General features: G+C 38.2%; 1 long non-coding RNA gene across 1 annotated transcript; it reads left to right on the forward strand.

The window, feature by feature from the left end:
- The first annotated feature begins 4,104 nt into the window (after positions 1 to 4,104).
- Positions 4,105 to 11,887, forward strand: LOC110864164. Its single transcript, XR_004882111.1, has 3 exons — positions 4,105 to 4,152; positions 10,845 to 10,911; positions 11,704 to 11,887. It is a non-coding gene; the product is annotated as an uncharacterized LOC110864164 (long non-coding RNA).
- The last annotated feature ends 9,567 nt before the right edge of the window (positions 11,888 to 21,454 follow it).

Raw genomic sequence — 21,454 nt, forward strand, 5'->3', positions numbered from 1 at the left:
TCCCCACACTCCTATCCCTTTTTTAATATTTAAATGTGAATTTACATGCGAACCTACATCCACCACCGCCTCACTAATATTAGTATGTAGCCCACGTGTATGCATAACATCCATGCACCCACAAAATTTGAAATATGGCACATGTTCATGTGGTAACTCAATTTTTTATCATCTAGAACCTTTTCAATATATGAATACAAATCTTCACCAAATTGGTTACCAACAATATCTTCAGGAAATTCAACCTCTTCTTTGGCAATCAAATTATTAACTCTATTTGGAATTTTAGAAGAGATATTCAAAAGATTTGTAATATCCATCTTCTGCGGAACCACCGAACCAACTTCTTTAGCAATCAAGATTTTTGAATTACTCACCAAAGATGATGAATCTTTGGATCGGCCACCCTCTAACAAAATAGACTTTGAGTGATCATCCAGATTACTGATAGAAACCTGAGCGAAGTCCTACAATTTCATCAAACGCACACTTCCTGACGAGTCCTGAGCCGGACCACCACATGCAGCCACCCCATCACCACTATGGATGGTTTTTTTACCCATGTTTCTTACCACATCCACTCCAGTCTTCAACCCGTCATTCCTTTCTGCCTCTCCGTCACCACTTTCGTCATCTTCTGATCCGTTCAAGGCGTTTGTGACCCATAAATAATCTTCCCGGCTCACCTCTTCGTCCTCGTAATTATCAAAACAAGGAGGTGAGTGATAGATAAAGTCGCCATGGATAGGATGCTCCTCATCCCCAGTTAACTCGTCCCCGACGGGTTTTTTCGGTTCCGTTTCCTTCCACGACGATGAGTCCTCAAGATCTTGGATCCTTTGCTTGAGTTGTCGGATCTCGTGTTGTAACTCGAGGTCATGGACTCGTTGCCGGAGTCTCTTGATCTTAAGAATATCTCATGGATCACGGTTTCCATTCTCGTTGCCTCAGCCGGCGGATCTACGGTCACGGTTTAATCGATCTCCACGAACACGTGAATCACCAATGTTCTTGTCGATGCCTCGGTCGACGACTCTTCGAACAAGAAAACACTCGCCTTCACGTAGAGCCATTTGAAAACCAAAGCTCTGATACCAACTGATGCAATTTCGCGTGCGATCAAATGGCTCAAGAAACAATTGATAATCAAAGACGATAAATCGAACCAAAGGTTCCAAGAACAAAGTTCTTTATATTAATAATCAACTAAAAACTAACTAAACAATAACCCTAGACATCCTATTTATATGATAGGAATCATAATCCAAAAGGTAACTAAATAACAAAATATTAGGAAACTAAAATTTGAAATAAATATAAAATAATATTCGTATATATCCTGCATCATGGTTACTACCCATGAATTTTCCAGTAATAGGTCTTTCACAACGAGCTCTACCTATACAGTAACGATATTTAATTATGGGGGATTGGCTGGATAGCTGACCTTGTTAGTCTGTTCTTGCAAGAGAGATTTATTTTAGAGTAAATTACAAGTTTTGTCCTTTATGTTTGTATCAAATTGCAGGCAGTGTCATTTACCTTTAAAATTGATGGGTTTTGTGCTTTATGTTACAAAATCTTGCACGTTACGTCCTTTAGTCCTAACCTAGTTAAATTTTTCTGTTAAATCAGTTCATGTGTAAGGCACATGAGGGTATAATTGTCTTTGTACTCTATTATCTAAAAGATATATATCTTAAAAGAAAAAAATAATAGTACATATTAACTCTATCTCTCTCTAAAAACCCTCTTTCTCTATATGCACCAGTTTCACCACCACCTTCCACCAACCAACATCACCACCATAAATTCATAGGAAATACTGCGCAAAACACCAAATCCCCTATTTAGTCTCCCAAATAGGTAACAAGAGAATAAAGAAAAAGTTGGCAATGTACTGTAAAACTAAAAACAAAATGGAAACAAATTGTCTCCTCAACATGTGTTGCCCTAATTTCAGCATCGCCACCGCATCACTCAATCAGAAGACCTTCCCCTCTCTCTCCATCGACTTTCAGGTGGGTACTCCTCTAGTCTATCTCGAATTTTCGGTGACTACTTCTTTCATCTCCCCCCGATTTCCGGTGACTCCTCTCATTAACTACTAATAACTACTAAATCAATAAACTTAAAAACTTAATTATTCTCTCTCTCTAACTACACATCTGCTTGCTCAAATCTGATGGTGGTTATCATCAACAACAAGAATGTTTCAGAGGATAGAGATGGCGGCCCGGATTTATGGTTATCACGGCGGTGGTGGTTGTCACAGGCGACGACAGGCCAAATCTATAGTTATCCCGCTGTGGTGGTTGTCACAGTGGATGTTTGGATGGGGAAAAGTGGGTGTGTGATTAGGAATGTTTAAGAGGATAGATATGGCGACCCATATCTTCAGACTTTAGTTATCCCAGTGGTGCGGTGGTAGTGTTTGTCATAGGCGCCGACGACGGTCACAAGCGGTGGTGGTGGACAAGGTGTTGATTTTGGCTAATTACGGTTGAGGGTGTTGATTTTGGCTAAGTACGATTGATGGTGTTATTTTGTAACGATAATTGGTGTTGATTTAGTGATTGTGATAGTTGTTGAGGTGGTGGTTTGGGGTGACGGGTGGGGGCAGTGATGGTGACGAGGGGTTGTTAGTGGCGGTGGAGGACAGGTTGATGAGAGAGAGATAGGTGTAGAGAGAGGTTAAGAAAGAGAGAGAGAGGTGTGTATAATACATATATATTATTATTTTTTAAACTTTAATTTTGTTTTATTTATTAATTTTTTAAAAATAAATGAGTAAAAAGACGAAAATATCCTTATTCACTTGAATTAACAAGAAAATTTAACTAGATTAGGGCTAAAGGACGTAACGTGCAAGATTTTGTAACATAAAGTACATACCTATCAATTTTAAAGACAATGGATACCGTTTGCAATTTGGTACAAACACAAAGGACAAAACTTGTAATTTACTCTTTATTTTAACTAAGATGTCCTCCACTTAATGGATAACCATTTGCTACTAATGGAGAATTGCTTGTGAGAAATCAGGTGTTTTATCATTAACAAGTAACAATATTTACAACATTAGAAGTTACACTTAGGTTACTAGTTACGTGCTGGGATTGAATATTGAAGTCTTACAAATTAAATATGATGGTTATCTAACTTCTAATAATACCACATGTAACTTGGTTGTAACACCCCGAAAATGTAAAACTTTATATTAGAATTATAAAGTATAAATAAACAAGAATTCACTAACTAGGAATTTTTAACCTAGTTAACTACAAATGTAGAAGTAACTTATGATAGGGTTAAAAACAACCAAACATCAAATAGAAACGAAAGATGAGGGGCCTATGTTGCTAAACTTGAAAACTTAAATTCATAAAACAAAAATTAAAGCACACCAAACACACTTTGAGTGTGTCTGGTCGTACAAGAAGCAGGAGGGCGACAAGGGTTCTTCACCAAACCCTAACTCTCACAAAAATTGATCAATTGAAGGTTCAATTCAGCCCAAAAACAAAATCCGAACATAGATTAGTGATCCTCATCACAAGAGGGTTACAAGGTATGTAAAATTTGGTGTTAATTCCTTGTTTGAAATTTTCATGAAATTGGGAAAATCTGAAATTTGTGGTTGCATGTTTGTCTTATGATGAATTAAGAACAATATAGTGTCTAGGGACAAACCCTAGACAAATACAAGTTGTAATCATGTGAAATTTAGTGAAATCTATGAACACCATTGTAGGTGTGATTAGTGGGTTATGTATAAATTGATAAACACTAGGGAATTGAGTGTTGTTCTAGTGTAAATTGACAATTGTGAGGTGATTTCTGAATTTTAGAGGATAAAGTTCATGTAAAATGGTTGATTGATGTGAAACTAGAGCAAAGTGATAAGCTAGAGAATTGATATTTAATCATGTAAAAAGATCTGCCCATAAAGTGTTTGTGAAAATGCCTCAAAGAAGGCTTAAAACTGAAATTCAAAGCTAAAACGCATAATTATGATGTTTCGGTGTATTATGCGAATTATGATTTAAAGAGAGTTCTAAATATGTCATAAATGAACTCTATAGGAAAGGACGCAGGAGCGTAAAGCGGGCAAGCGAGTGGCGAACCACGTTTGAAGGGCCTACTTTGAAGGTATGTAACTTGATACGTTACATTGATGAATTGTTGTTAAACTATGCATTGTTGATAAAAATTGGGTTGGTTGTAGCGATTATGTACGTTACTTAAATCCGTAGGTTAAGAATTGGTTTGTAGTCGTTTGGTAGTCATCAAAATGGAGGATTTTCCGTAGATGGACCAAACGGGTCAAATAATGATACTTAGTAATATTAATATTGTAAGTAGAAAGAAGTGGCGGAAATGGTCACAAGAGCACGAAGCCATAGGTTTGGTAATGAAGTGCCAGTGATAATAAACCCCGGAGTTTGGGTAATAAGCGCCTTAGGTTTACTAGTTAAATGGTAGTAAAATGGCTAAGTTAGAATGGGTTGAATAAATGCATACGACATATAGTCATTCGGTCTGTAAATTAAAATTTCAGTATGATAATTGTAATAGGCACGTCAGTAATGAATTTACAGACGTATAGGAAAAAGAATCACTTAAAGCGGACTTACGAGTCAAAAGTTATGGTCAAATGAAGTTAAAAACTTGGATTTCCGGAGCTGGCAGCAAGTGCAGGATTCAGCACTGAACCTGCTAGAAAACCGTGTTCCCCGCTCCACGCAACAGGATCTTTTGATCCCTCCGCGACACGCGACGGCTGCCGCGGTACGCGACAGACTTATTAGAACCTGCTGCGACACGCGGCAGGTTAACTTTTGAAAAATTATTTTGTTTTCGAGTTGTGATGCTAGAACTTGATTGTATGATTAAATTCACTGTAGAAACTAATGTTTTTCAGTGGTTTTGACCCTAGGTGACAATGGGATATTACGGATGGCGGTCAAGCTAGATGATGAAGAACCGAACACTCACTTTTGAGCTTCCGCGTTATATTAACTTTGATAAACAATGTTTTGGAATGTAAACTCCTGTTAAACTACTTATGAACATCTGAATTAGTCGGAAATTGACAAATGTTTGGATGCTTTGAACTTGTTATGGAAATTATGTTTTAATTAGACACCTTTTTGTTTAAATCGATTCAATTTTTATTGAATTCAAATAGTAATTAGACGGGTGTTACAAGTTGGTAATCAGAGCTTAAGGTTGTCAACAAAGTGTTCGGTTCAAGCTTGATCGATCGTCCGGTAAGAATTAACTTATTATTTTAATAGATTATATTTATGTAAGAAATGAATGGATGTGCACAGGATGAGCGTGTTAATACACTCAAACCCGGAAAGTGCACCGAATGTGAACGGTTAAAGCAAGTTGAGAACTTGGCTAAACCGAAACAAATGAAGTAATGCCATAAATGAAATGTTTAACGTTTAAATGTAAACATTTCAGTTTCAAGATGTCTGATGGAAACGATGATAATCCGGTGCAAACAAGCACCGAACAAATGAAAGAAATAATTGCCGAAGAAGTAGGGAAGGCAATGGAAGGTAGTCTATCCGGGTTTATAGAGAAAATTCAAAACACGGTGTTGTCACTTGTTGAAGAGCGAGTTAAAAGGTTGGAGGATAGTGTCAACCTTATGAAGGAAAAAATGGGAGATCGTAAAGGGTGCTCATATAAAGAATTTATGGCGTGCAAACCGCCAATCTATAACGGGGAAGTTGACCTGATAATCTGCCAAAGATGGATAAGTGACGTCGAAGGAGTGTTTGAACGAACCCATTGTGACGTAGGTGACTTTGTTGCTTACGAAACGGGTCAATTGAGAAATCAAGCCAAGGATTGGTGGGATAATAAACAGAAGGAAATGGGAGCCGAGGCGGCAAGGGTTATGACTTGGGACGAGTTTAAGGTACCATTCCTTAAACACCACAGTCCCAAAGCGGTTATTAACAGGATCAAAGAAGAATTCATCCAGCTAAGACAAAAGGGTGAAACAATTGATAAGATCACGGGCATCTTCATGGATAAGCTGAGATTTTGTGACGAGTTAGTCACCACTGAAGAGCAAAAGATATACTACTATTACAACATGCTGAGTGCCGAGTACCGGGAGTTTATGACTCCGTCAAAATATGAAACCCTCACGGAGATTATCAACACCACCCGGGAGCGGGAAACCGAGTTAAAGAAACAAGTTGAAAGGGGTGAACGAAGGGCACAAGATGTGAATCCAAGCCCTACAAAGAAAGCTAGAACTGCTGAATCGGGGAAGAAGGTGGAGACTAAAGGCGGGTCGCCAAGCTGTAAAGTATGTGGAAAGGGGCACAAGGGTGAGTGCCGCTTCAAAGACAAGTCATGTCCGGTATGTGGGAAGACGGGGCACACTGCATCGCTATGTCCCGGAAAAGTTTTCGTTTGTTACAAGTGTTATCAACCCGGTCACAAGAAATCTGAATGCCCCGAGTTGGTGGGAAAGAGAGATACAAAAGAGTCTCCAACAGAAGCTCCCAAAGCGAAGGCTAGGTCCTTCCAACTTACCGCGGCTGAAGCGAAAACAGAACCCGATGTGGTTTCAGGTATATTCACAATTAACTCAATTCCAGCACGTGTATTGTTTGATACGGGTGCGAATAAATCCTTCATTTCGCATGGATTTATTCGACATCCTTCATTTGTATTGACGAAATTATCTATGCCCTTAGAAGTTGAAATAGGGGACAACAAAAGTTTTATAGTTTGTGATGTTTGTCGAGGCTGCAAATTAAGCATCGACGATGAAGAATACCTGATAGACCTAATCCCGATGTCAATGGGGGAATTTCAAGTAGTCGTTGGGATGGATTGGCTATCTCAGCACCACGCGAAGGTCGTGTGTTTTCGTAAGGAGATAAAGCTAATATCTCCGAGCGGGAAACACGTCACTATCTATGGCGAAAAAGGAGGCAACCCCATAGTATGCTCTATGTTGAAAGCTCACAAGATTATGAAGCGAGGATGCAAGGCATTCATGATATACGCAAATGAGCCCGAGAAAGAATCACTGAAAATTGAAGATGTACCGGTAGTACGAGACTATGAAGATGTATTTCCGGAGGATTTACCGGGGATACCGCCTGAACGGGAAGTAGAGTTCGGAATCGAATTGATTCCGGGTGCAAAACCTGTAGCAAGAGCACCGTACCGACTCGCACCGTCGGAATTACAAGAGTTGATGTCCCAGATTCAAGATCTGCTTGACAAAGGATTCATAAGGCCGAGTGTGTCTCCTTGGGGCGCACCGGTACTATTCGTGAAAAAGAAAGATGGAAGCATGCGCATGTGTATCGATTACCGGGAGTTAAACAAACTCACGGTGAAGAATCGATACCCGCTTCCGAGGATAGATGATTTATTTGACCAATTACAAGGTGCGAACTGGTTTTCAAAAATTGACCTTAGATCGGGGTATCACCAACTAAAGGTCAAGGAGGAAGATGTGCCAAAGACGGCTTTCCGCACGAGATACGGACATTACGAATTCCTCGTGATGTCATTTGGGATAACCAATGCACTCGCGGCTTTCATGGACCTCATGAACCGGGTTTGCAAGCCAATGTTGGATAAGTCAGTCATCGTGTTTATTGATGATATTTTGGTGTATTCAAAAAGTGAGGCTGAACATGCACACCACTTACAAGAGGTGTTAGAGACGCTTAGACGAGAGAAGTTGTATGCGAAATTCTCTAAGTGTGCCTTTTGGTTACGAGAGGTGCAATTTCTCGGCCACATCATAAGTGCCGATGGAGTGTTAGTAGACCCGTCAAAGATCGAGGCCGTGTCAAAATTGAATCCTCCGAAGAACCCTTCGGAAATTAGAAGCTTTTTGGGGCTTGCGGGATACTATAGGAGATTCATTCAAGATTTCTCCAAGATTGCGTCACCGCTCACAAAACTAACCCGAAAGGAAGAAAAGTTTATTTGGGGCATAGAACAAGAAAGAGCGTTTCAAACGCTAAAAGATAAGTTAATTCAAGCTCCGGTACTGACATTGTCGGACGGAGTCGAAGACAGGGTGGTTTATTCGGATGTTTCACTATCGGGGCTCGCGTGCGTTTTGATGCAACGGGGCAAAGTTATAGCTTATGCCTCGAGGCAATTGAAGATACACGAGAAGAAGTATCCCACGCACGATCTTGAGTTGGCTGCAGTGGTATTTGCATTAAAAATATGGAGGCACTACTTATACGGGGTAAAATGCATCATATTCACCGATCACAAGAGCTTGAAGTACTTCTTCGATCAGAAGGAGTTAAATATGCGACAAAGGCGATGGTTAGAAACGGTGAAAGATTTCGATTGCGAAATACACTATCACCCCGGAAGGGCAAACGTGGTGGCGGATGCCCTAAGCAGAAAGGCAGATTATGTCCCAATACGAGTAAGATCGATGCAGCTTGTGGTGACCTCGGGTATACTTGAACGTATCCGAGAGGCGCAATTAGAAGCAGTGAAGGAGGAGAATTGGAAGAAAGAAAGAATAATCGGCCAGTTGAAAGATTTGTCGGATGGAAATAATGGGTTGAAGACTCGATCCGGGAGGATATGGGTTCCAAATACTTGTGGGGTGAAGACGCTTCTATTTGATGAAGCTCATAAATCCCGATATTCAATTCATCCGGGTGCGACCAAGATGTATAATGATCTGAAACAAAACTATTGGTGGCCCGGGATGAAAAGACATATTGTGAAATATGTGGAGAAGTGTTTAACCTGCTTGCAAGTCAAAGCGGAGCACCAGAAGCCATATGGTAAATTGCAACCATTAGACATCCCAGTTTGGAAATGGGAACAAATCACCATGGATTTGCTGACCAAATTGCCCAAAACTAACCGCGGGTTTGATGCTATATGGGTAGTTGTGGATAGGTTGACGAAAAGTGCTCACTTCATTCCGATTCGTGAGACTTATACATCAGAGAAGATGTCGGAGGTGTACACCAATGAAATCATAGCACGTCATGGAGTACCGATATCCATTGTGTCGGACAGAGATACTCGGTTTACTTTGAATTTTTTGCACGAATTCCAAGAACAAATGGGAACTAAGCTGTTCATTAGCACTGCTTACCATCCACAAACGGATGGGCAGAGTGAAAGAACAATACAAACGTTGGAGGATATGCTGCGGGCTTGCATTATTGACTTTGGGGGTAGTTGGGATGTCTATCTACCCTTGGTCGAATTTTCATACAATAATAGCCATCACGCGAGCATTAAAATGGCACTGTATGAAATGTTATATGGTAGAAAGTGTCGAACTCCGGTATGTTGGGGAGAAGTGGGTCCACGAGGACTAGCGCCTACTGATATAATTCGAACCACTAATGAGAAAATTGAAGTGGTGCGAGCCCATTTGAAAGCGGCCCAAGATAGACAGAAGTCTTATGCCGATAAAAGACGAAGACCGATTGAGTTCCAGATAGGCGATATGGTTATGATAAAGGTTTCCCCATGGAAGGGCGTTATCAGATTTAGAAAAAAGGGGAAAACTAAGCCCGAGGTTCATTGGGCCATTTAAATTCATCGAACGGGTTGACAAGGTAGCTTACCGCCTTGAACTACCGGAAGAATTGAGTGGAATACACAGCAAGTTTCACGTGTCACAACTGCGAAAGTGTTTAGCAGACGAAACAGCTTATATCCATTACGATGATATCGAAGTGGAATATAGTCTGAATTATGCAGTGAGACCAGTGGAGATTTTAGATCGAAAGGTCAAGCGCTTGCGAAACAAACAAATCGATCAAGTCAAGGTCAAGTGGGAGCATCGGAAGGGTTCGAACACTACATGGGAGTCCGAAGAAGAAATGAGACGTCTCTACCCAACATTGTTCGGTACGTACTTCGGTTTCGGGGACGAAACCCTTTTAAGGGGGGTGGACTTGTAACACCCCGAAAAAGTAAAACTTTATATTAGAATTATAAAGTATAAATAAACAAGAATTCACTAACTAGGAATTTTTAACCTAGTTAACTACAAATCTAGAAGTAACTTATGATAGGGTTAAAAACAACCAAACATTAAATAGAAACGAAAGATGAGGGGCCTATGTTGCTAAACTTGAAAACTTAAATTCATAAAACAAAAATTAAAACACACCAAACACACTTTGAGTGTGTCTGGTCGTACAAGAAGCAGGAGGGCGACAAGGGTTCTTCACCAAACCCTAACTCTCACAAAAATTGATCAATTGAAGGTTCAATTCAGCCCAAAACCAAAATCCGAACATAGATTAGTGATCCTCATCACAAGAGGGTTACAAGGTATGTAAAATTTGGTGTTAATTCCTTGTTTGAAATTTTCATGAAATTGGGAAAATCTGAAATTTGTGGTTGCATGTTTGTCTTATGATGAATTAAGAACAATATAGTGTCTAGGGACAAACCCTAGACAAATACAAGTTGTAATCATGTGAAATTTAGTGAAATCTATGAACACCATTGTAGGTGTGATTAGTGGGTTATGTATAAATTGTTAAACACTAGGGAATTGAGCGTTGTTCTAGTGTAAATTGACAATTGTGAAGTGATTTCTGAATTTTAGAGGATAAAGTTCATGTAAAATGGTTGATTGATGTGAAACTAGGGCAAAGTGATAAGCTAGAGAATTGATATTTAATCATGTAAAAAAATCTGCCCATAAAGTGTTTGTGAAAATGCCTCAAAGAAGGCTTAAAACTGAAATTCAAAGCTAAAACGCATAATTATGATGTTTCGGTGTATTATGCGAATTATGATTTAAAGAGAGTTCTAAATGTCATAAATGAACTCTATAGGAAAGGACGCAGGAGCGTCAAGCGGGCAAGCGAGTGGCGAACCACGTTTGAAGGGCCTACTTTGAAGGTATGTAACTTGATACGTTACATTGATGAATTGTTGTTAAACTATGCATTGTTGATAAAAATTGGGTTGGTTGTAGCGATTATGTACGTTACGTAAATTCGTAGGTTAAGAATTGGTTTGTAGTCGTTTGGTAGTCATCAAAATGGAGGATTTTCCGTAGATGGACCAAACGGGTCGAATAATGATACTTAGTAATATTAATATTGTAAGTAGAAAGAAGTGGCGGAAATGGTCACAAGAGCACGAAGCCATAGGTTTGGTAATGAAGTGCCAGTTATAATAAACCCCGGAGTTTGGGTAATAAGCGCCTTAGGTTTACTAGTTAAATGGTAGTAAAATGGCTAAGTTAGAATGGGTTGAATAAATGCATACGACATATGGTCATTCGGTCCGTAAATTAAAATTTCGGTATGATAATTGTAATAGGCACGTCGGTAATGAATTTACAGACGTATAGGAAAAAGAATCACTTAAAACGGACTTACGAGTCAAAAGTTATGGTCAAATGAAGTTAAAAACTTGGATTTCCGGAGCTAGCAGCAAGTGCAGGATTCAGCACTGAACCTGCTGGAAAACCGTGTTCCCCGCGCCACGCGACAGGATCTTTTGATCCCTCCGCGACACGCGACGGCTACCGCGGTACACGACAGACTTATCAGAACCTGCCGCGACACGCGGCAGGTTAACTTTTGAAAAATTATTTTGTTTTCATGTTGTGATGCTAGAACTTGATTGTATGATTAAATTCACTGTAGAGTAGAAACTAATGTTTTTCAGTGGTTTTGACCCTAGGTGACAATGGGATATTACGGATGGCGGTCAAGCTAGATGATGAAGAACCGAACACTTACTTTTGAGCTTCCGCGTTATATTAACTTTGATAAACAATGTTTTGGAATGTAAACTCCTGTTAAACTACTTATGAACATCTGAATTAGTCGGAAATGGACAAATGTTTGGGTGCTTTGAACTTGTTATGGAAATTATGTTTTAATTAGACACCTTTTTGTTTAAATCGATTCAATTTTTATTGAATTCAAATAGTAATTAGACGGGTGTTACATTGGTAAGTTTTTTTAATGTCTATTTAAAAAAAATAAACCTATCTGTGTGGTAATTTCTCGTTTATTGTTTATTTATTTTTGTGATTTACTAAGCGGTCTCCATATTTGCTACCAATATTTAAATTTTAGTTTTAGATTATAATTACGTGTGCAACCGTCCTAACGATCACAACTTTTGCGACTGATTTGTGACCACTCTAAATTTTTTGTTTTTCCTTTTCTTTTTTATATATTTTTCACATGTTTGCTATCTATATCTATAGTTAAATTTTGATTAATTAGTTTTCATGATTTTTGTGACTGATTTGCGACCGCTTTTATTTTTTGTTATCCTCTTTATATATTTTCACATCTTTGCTACCGTTTTATGACCACAGTTTATAATTTATTGAGTAAAGTATAGTTTCAACCCCTGTGGTTTATACCTAATCACAGGTTCAGCCCTCGTTTAAAAAAATTCAACAATCTGGTACTACCTATGGTTGTTGATTGCTAGCAATCAAGCCCTTATTAGAAGTCACCGTTAGTTGACTGTTAAAGACTTTAACGTTGACAAGGGTAAAGTTATAAATTCACCTAAACTAATCCCAATGTGATCCATTTCACTCCTCTATCTTCTCTTATAAGCTACACTTCAATCCCTCTTTCCCCGAAACACCTCCGGCTCCCAATTACATGCTCCGATCACCCACAAGATACCTGCTTTCAAGTCCGATCAAGCACAACATGTTGTCGTACGCCGTGATTATGCGATTAAAGGAAGTAATAGGTACGACATTTCCTGAATTTCACTTAACAATCAAGTATCAAGTTGATACAGTTCAATGAAGATGTTAATCTTTGAACTTGTAGTTGGTTTAAGGGTCCAATGTTGGAACCGTCTGGTAAGGATCCAAGTTCGAGTGGTTGTCCAGGGTGTGGGAGTGCTAGTATCGAAGTGGTGGTGAACAAGGGCCGTGTCAGAATTAGGATCAAGCTTGTGTAGTATTGAAGTGTTGGTGTTCTTTAGGGAGACCAACACCCCTTATTTATGATGCATACTTAGAAACAATGTTTAAGTGTGATAATAGGTTTTTTAGTTTGATTGTTTTTTGGGTTTTAGGTGTTAACGATCATGCTCAACCAATTATGAAATCATGTGATTAATATGTAAGTTTTGAATGATTTGAAACTAGTAACCGCAGTTTTAACATTTAACTTTTGACTGCATTTAAACCAGTAAGTGAATGCAGGTTCTGTTAGTGATTCTTAATTAATATTGTAGTTATGCACAACAGGGATATTGTTGTACTGTGGGTGGTGTAGGTTTTGATTGTACAAGACATGTCACACCCTCAATTTTCACATGTGGAGTACTACCGCGAGGCGTGTGACTGACCAGGATCAAGCCACCAATCATATTGAACATTATAATAATAAAAAAGTTTTCATCACAACCTATATGATTAGTGACTACATTCCAAAGTTCGTAGTTTAAAAGTAATAATTAAAGTCATCAGCGGAAGTATAAGTTTGACAGTTTACAACAATAATTCAAATCCATAATTAATAATAAGAAACCCCATTAAGGGTTAATGCGACCACTACACTCCCCAGCTGCAAGCTCTTGAGCTATCACTGAGTACCTGCAAAGCATGCAGTAGGGTGTCAACATAAAGTTGGCGAATTCACAGTTTATCCAGTTTTAATTCCATAAAACTTGTGTTTGTTAAGTTACTCATTTATATCATGCCATGGGGAGCTACCCCATATGTAAGCTACTAAACTACGTATACCGAATACTGTTGCGACCTGTTACATCGTTGTTGCCCCGTTTGTCAATGTCTATCATCATTGACCGTTTTCCAAGGCCTCTTAGTTCACGACCGTTCCTCGCTAGGCACGGTGTGAGGTTGGTGAAACCTAAATAGCGCTATCAACTAATATCTCGTTTGCCAGGCACCAGCGACTAATCGGTATAGAAAGTGGAGGACTTCGTGATAGAGTTTCGTTTAGTACACTTGTTCATGAAATATAAATAGTAATTAACCGTATTCCAAACCAGGAATAGTAGGCAATCCCAAACCTGGGAAAGTGTTGTTCGTTCCGTTCCCAACCACCGGGAATACATGATTTTAGTAAAGTGTGTGAACTCACCTTTGTTTTGCTCGGCAGATTGTTTACTTGTTTTAATAGTCGGTCAACCACGTCCTATTATGGTTACCAATATTGGTCAGGTTTGTATGCAAGTATTTCACGTATTCGTACACACAACTAACAAGTACCATACCACGTATCACATATTTGTAACACAAGTCCAAACATATGACCAGTAACACATCAGTCCATTACACATATTGTAGTTGTGCGGCCCAAACAGGTTACCAGCCCATATGGAGTGTGCGGTCTGATTATCCGTGTGCGGCCTGATAACATTTGGTCCAGTAGGCGAGTATGTGGCCCAATGAGAGTGTGCTGCCCACTACCTAGTGTGCGGTCTCTAGGTAGTGTGCGGTCATGCAATTTGACGATTGTACAATGTGTTTTATATGTTTGTACAAGAGTTGTGCGGTCTACATTGCGACCCGCTTAACTCTCTTGTACCCTGTGAAATGACAACATGTACACCTGAGTGTATGGTCTCAGAGGTGTGCGGCCTAGCTTACTTGGGTGTACAAGGTGCATCATGAGTTGTACCTTACCAAGTGTGCGGTACACGTGGCGCATTCAGTGTGCGGATTTGTTGTGCCGTAGTGTACGGTATGCAGTTCAAGTTGTACCTCCCATGACTGTGTGGTTATCATTTTAACCAAACAGTAAACATCTCAAATAGATTAAACACATGTTTTAACATCAATCTTTTAACCTAACATCATATTTATCAACATTTCATCAATTGTGCACAGGTTTAAATAATAGATCTACACTCACCAATATTAATTGGAGGTCTAGATTTCTATTCTGACTATGAACATACATCACCCTTCATCAAACAATTGCTTCCTGGATTCATCATTTACTAACACCTCTTTATAACATATGCATTTCCAAAGATAGATCTATGGTTCTATTTCAACAACAACAAGCATCAAACATGAAATCAAATCCACGAATTTTATATCCATCTACCTTCATACTAACATTGAACAATCTAGCATTTTGTCTTAATCACATTATACAAACAGATTATCAAACCATTATTTTTTTTGGTAAAGGGTTACCCCGGTGATTCTATTAAAACAATCCCAAATAAGTACAAGTAGTGAGGATGTGTTCCACACTAGTTCATATACAGGACATGCCCCATATATGTAAGCCAGGTAAAAACAAAAACCACAATACCTATGACACCACATAACCTAGCCTACTACATATTATGGAAAAATATCTAGTAGACAAGACTAAACAAAACAAAACTAAAAGTCATCCTCCATCATCAAAAATGAAATTGCCACAGACCAGCAGCCCCTTGACACGAACCAACAACAATCTATCCATTGGAGAACTTCGTGGACGAGGTGCTTGCCCCTGCTTTCGATAAACCGGAGGTCATAAATTCATTAGTTTCATTATAGTTTCCAATAACCTCCTCATCATCCGAGTCCTACTGGTCATGTTGAACTTCACCAGTTTTAACCACATTCTTACCCTTATCCGTTAAGACATCAAATGGATTGTGCGTTTTGACACTAGATGGTGGACCCGAGGAAGTAGCCCCACCATGAGACCTGGATCCAATCGGCCGATATTCAAATTTCTGCTTCTGCTTATTAACAGGAAACCCTGCTTTCCTAGCCGCTTTCTTGCGATCCACATCCATAAAACCCTCTTTGTCTACAACCGGTTGTTTCACTTGATGCCGAGTATTGTTCCCTCTTGTTTTTTCTGAATCTTGGCCGGCCTAGTAGGAGTCCTCCTAACCTACCTCGGGCACGAATCATCTGAATGGCCATATACTTTACAATGAGCACACCTAAGAGGACTCCATTCATATTCCACCCTCATTTTTTCTTTGATGAAACCTTCACCCTCAAGCTATCAGACTCAGCTGAGATTTCTATAAGTGCTCTGGCATAACTGTTCCTACCCCACGTATCCATGCACGTTGACGTAGTATACGAGTCCAAGAGCTTCGGCTCACCAATAGCCGTAGCAATCATACTCAAACCATCCTCCGTATATGCAGCAATCGGAACATCATAGATTTTGACCCACACTTGCAACTTCTTTACCTCCTTCTTTTCTAGTTTTGAAGTTGGAGACCAAATGTTAAGAAATATAGGCTGAGCTCGGATAATCCAAGGACCGTCTTTAAGAACATTCATCATTCCAGCTTCATCAGCAAACTTAAAGAAGAAAAACCCATTAGCATTCATCATGGACTTTTGCAATCCAAACTTCTTCCAGTTATTCTTCACAAAATAATCCACAACTGGGTATGCCACTCGGTCCCCTAAGAAGTACCCAAACAGAGTATTTGCTAACTTATCCTGAACTACTCTTACAGAATCCCGAGGAAGCACCACATCACAACCTTCATGCATAACCGGACTTGCAAGAGTTCTGAAATTTACCTTGACTGACTTAGTTGCCAACACCGAATCTGCATAAGACAAAGGTTTTGAATTGTTTCCCGCATCACATCGATTACCCTGAGATCCCTCACAAGCATCCAATTTTTCCGAAACCCTGGAGTCTTGCCCCATCTTCTCTATAGGAACATTAACAGTATTCTTCAAGAGTTCATCCACTATGTTTATTTTCCTGGGTTCAGACTGAGATGTCTGAACTATTCCCCGACGCGGTAACAAGGTATTTCCTTCAACATCAATGACACGGTTAGCGAAAACGTCAAAAGAGAATGATGATTTGCCGCAATCATCTTGTGGAGAAACCCCAACTTTTGGACGATCATCCATTCTGAATACTACAACTCTCTCCAAAAACACACGAATCAACAGACCATGCAGCAAAAAACCAAAACAAACAAACGAACGCACAAAACATGTTATATGAGTATATCCTACACATTGTCATGTATTGAAAGAAGAGTATACTAACCGGTTACTAAAGATCAGGAGAATGTGAAAGAACAGAGAGAAATGGGGCTCTTAAAGTGGTGAACACCAGCTGTCGTTTAAGGATGATGATGTTGCCGTCAAGTCAAAAGAAGAAGAAAAGGATTTGGGGTGTTTTTAGGGTTTCTAGAAATAGAAGAATGTTGGTGGAAGAGAGAGAGAGAGAGAGAGAGAGAGATAGAGAGGGGGGAGAGAAGGTTTGCTGCAAAAGAAAGTTCAGCTATCACAATGATTGGAAAATCATTCTAGGGTTTGCAGCTTTGCACCCCTTTTATATTCTTGGAAGATCCCGCACACACTCAAAGGCGGTTTGAGTGTACGGCTTCTTAAGCTGGATCATGGGCTAGGGGTTTGGGCTTGATATAACTGGGTGTGCGGTCCACTAGTGAGAGCTGGAAGAGTGTACGAGATAAAGGGAGTGTGCGGCTGCACAAACCCGTCGCACACACCATTTTCAGGTGTGCGGTTGAATTTAACTACTTTATTCGCACTACATTCACAAATATTCATGCATATATATTTCTATAAATCAAACAATCATAATATAAGTCTCATTTCTTTAGTTCTCAAGATTACAACGTACGGTAGAATGTGAAGGGAACCCGAATTGTCACAGGACAACATGCATATTCAACCATGTTGTGATAATCAAAGCCTTAACTTGATTAGGGATTTGTAGGATTCAGGAGAGTTATGCATATTCAGACTTACTTATGAATAAAACAGGGATGGACATGTATTTGGTTTGTACAACAGGACTTATACTAAGGGCTGTGATAATCAAGGCCTTAGCTGATTAGGGATTTGCATGATTTAGGAGAGCTATGTATATTCTGACCTACTTATAAATAAAACAGGGATGAACATGTAGTGACACTAAGGGCTGTTTCTTTTGAATGAACATGTCAAAATAGAAGTTTTAGATTACCTGTGTTGAATGGTAATTGTATGTTTTGGTTTGAAAACTTGTTTGTTTAGTTTTAGATAACACATTTCTGTTGGATGAACATGTCAAAACAAATGTTACAAAGGTCAAAATAGCATTCTAGTTCTAGAAGTGAAACCCATTTGAATTTCAAAAAGCCAAACCCATTTGAAGTTCAAAAAGGCAATAGTATCACACTTTATGATTGTTTTGCGACCGAATCCAGCAATCTACCTAGTTAGTTGGTTGTAAGTGTTGGTGATTAATTTGACCAAAGATAAAACTCTGGATAACACACATATACGAATAAGATGAAACTTAAATGGGAAAAGCGACAAGAACACAAAGTTTACCTCGTTCAAACTAGGATTAATTTCATATATACCCTTACAAACTTGAAAAAAAAATCATATATACCCAACAAAAAGTATAAAGATCATATATGCCCTTACAAAATAGTTAAAACATCAAATATACCCAATTTATAAAGAATAATCTCATAAGTAATCATTTTTTTTTATTTTTTTAGCTTTGAGTTTTCATATATGCTCATTTTTTAACTTCTTATTTTTATATAACACATTTTAAGCTTAAATTTATTTTTACCTATTTTTATTATTTTTTCCCATGCTCGGTAGTATTCTTTATATATAATATTGAAGCTAAATAAATCAAACTAGAAATGAGTGAATATAATATTTGAAATTAAAGGTCATATATGAGGTTTCAAAGTTTTAGAAAAAAATAAGGTTAAAAGTGTCACTTATTATATTGTTTCTAATGAATTGGGTATATATGATATTTCAACTATTTAGTAAGGGTATATATGATATTTATAATTTTGCAAGAATATATGAAATTTTACAAGTTTGTTAGGGTATATATGAAATTGTCCCTTCAAACTATATAGTCTAATCAGTTACGTTCACAACCAAGTTAAATAGATTTTGAAACAAAACTAACAAGAATCAAAGAATATGTAACCAAATAATCGGTTACCATCGAAAAACCCTACCTTTCGTCTCAACGGAGAATGAAAGCGTGATGGGGCGATATTATGTTAGATTTTCGGGTCTTTTTATTTAAGGATAAATGTCATTTTAGTCCATGTCGTTTGGGCCATTTTACCAGTTTAATCCAAATGTTTCATTTTTCGCCTGTGAGTCCAAAAATGTTTCATCGTTGGCCATTTTAGTCCACTGGGTTAACTTCATCCATTAATTCTGTTAACGAGAATGGCAATTTGGTCACTTTATATGTAACTCTGTTAACTAGAATGGCAATTCGGCCATATAAAATGATCGAATTCTTCTCGTTAACAGAAAAAAAAATGGATGAAGTTAACCCAGTGGACTAAAATGGTAACGGTAAAACCTTTTTGGACCCACAGGCGAAAAAAGAAAACCTTTCGACTAAACTGACAAAATGGTCCAAAACACAAGGACTAAAATAGCATTTAACTCTTTATTTAATCTAGGGAACCCAACCCTAATCCGGAAGAATCCATAATCTAAAATAACCCGAAACCTGGCCCACCCAAATAAACCGAATGTGTGTGTGTGTATATATATATATATATATATATATATATATATATATATATATATATATTTGGAGAATTACATATTTCCCCTTTAATTATAGGAATAATGGAATTTAATAATCCCAACTTTCACCAGTTGGCCGGCAACGGACCCAACTTCAAAAATACCCACTGGCGGTCCCAACTTTTGACATTTTGTAAAACATTGGACCCTTGCTAACACCGTTATAACGGTGATGATGTGTCATAATTTTTAAATTGGGCTGGTTATGTGGCTTTGAACTTGAATATGTGGTTTTCTATTAAAAAATTGAAAAACAATCTAATTAATCATTTAAACATCTGCACCTGTTTAATAGAGCAATAGCGAGAGTAAGGAATCACCATTTATGTTCTTCAAACCTTCAATTACAATGATTAATAAGAAGATAAACAGCGATGAAGTGAAGAAGATTGAGAAACGAGTGAAGGTAGCTGCTATCGACGGTGCATCGGCGGTGACGCCGGAGAAACTGTCTGAACAGTGCTTCTAGCACAATCCAGAAACAGATGGTGGAGAACAAGTTAGGGGAGATAACAGATGGTGGAGAACAAGTTGGGGGAGAGAACAGATGGTAGGTAAGGTTGTGTTGTGGGTGGGTGGGGTTAATTGGGGGTGAGCTGGTGAAGGGGTGTCGACACAGAGGAGAGAGGAGAAGGTGGTTGGTGGAGGAGGGGAAAAAGAGGAGAGGGTGGTTTCGTGGTGGTTGGTGGCAGCTATAGAGGTTGGTGGCAGCGATGGAGATCCGTCCACCTCCTCATCGGATCTTATGCTGGTTTGTGGCAGCGCTGGGAGAGGAGGAGAGGGTGGTGCCGGGTGGTGGCGGGTGGAGTTGTGCTGGTGAAGAAGAAGATAAAATGTCTTTTGGGGTTTAAAAATTCAAGTTCAAAGCCACATAATCAGCCTAATTGCCACGTAACCAGCCCAGTTTAAAAATTATGACACGTCATCATGCCACGTCATCACCGTTAGAACGGTGTTAGCAAGGGTCCAATGTTTTACAAAATGTCAAAAGTTGGGACCGTCAGTAGCGATTTTTTAAGTTGGATCCGTTGCCGGCCAACTGATGAAAGTTAGGATTATTAAATTCCATTATTCCTTAATTATAAACATCCTTAATTGCATATTTACCCAATACAAAACTAGAATCGCATGTATCCCCTAAAGACAAAATAATATGTTTACCCAATCCAAAACTAGGTTGTTCAATTTAGCAGTCGACGATTCGATTATGTAGAAAAAAGTTGGTAATCTAAAAAATATATAGTATATGAAATTACCTTTCGTAATGGGTTTTTTGACATTGGCCAGTAAAATAATATGTGAACATGTTCGTAATGGGTTTTTTTCGTCTTCAGTGTAATAGTTGTTTGATTCTCACATTACTTATCGATTGATTGTAACCACATTATGGAAAATCAATTATTACACCACAAAAAATATTGTAAGAATGACAAAAAAAAAAAAAAATTAATATTGGGTAGATATAAAAATTTCGGAGACTTAAAGTTTTATAGGGGTAAAATAGTCATTCTATAATTTAGTTTTATTAAAAAAATCAAAATTGGTGAATTTGTAATCCTATTTAACAAGTAAGGGGATGTATGCAATTTTATCTTTGAGTGGGTAAATATGCAATAAATGAATTTTATAAGGGGATATATGCAATTTTATATTTGAGTTGGGTAGATGTAAAATTCATTTAGTAAAAGTTTCCAATTTAAACACTATATATTTAAGTTATAATAAATTAAAGTAGTTTATACGAGATACTAAATTAACATACAATTTGAAATATATAATAAAAATTTGTATTAGATTAGATTTTAGATTTGATTAAATATTATTAATAATAAGAATTTGTATTAATTTAGATTAAATATTATTATTATTATTAGTATTATTAATAATTTT

This window comes from Helianthus annuus, chromosome 15 (assembly GCF_002127325.2).
Source record: "Helianthus annuus cultivar XRQ/B chromosome 15, HanXRQr2.0-SUNRISE, whole genome shotgun sequence".
Classification (NCBI taxonomy): domain Eukaryota; kingdom Viridiplantae; phylum Streptophyta; class Magnoliopsida; order Asterales; family Asteraceae; genus Helianthus; species Helianthus annuus.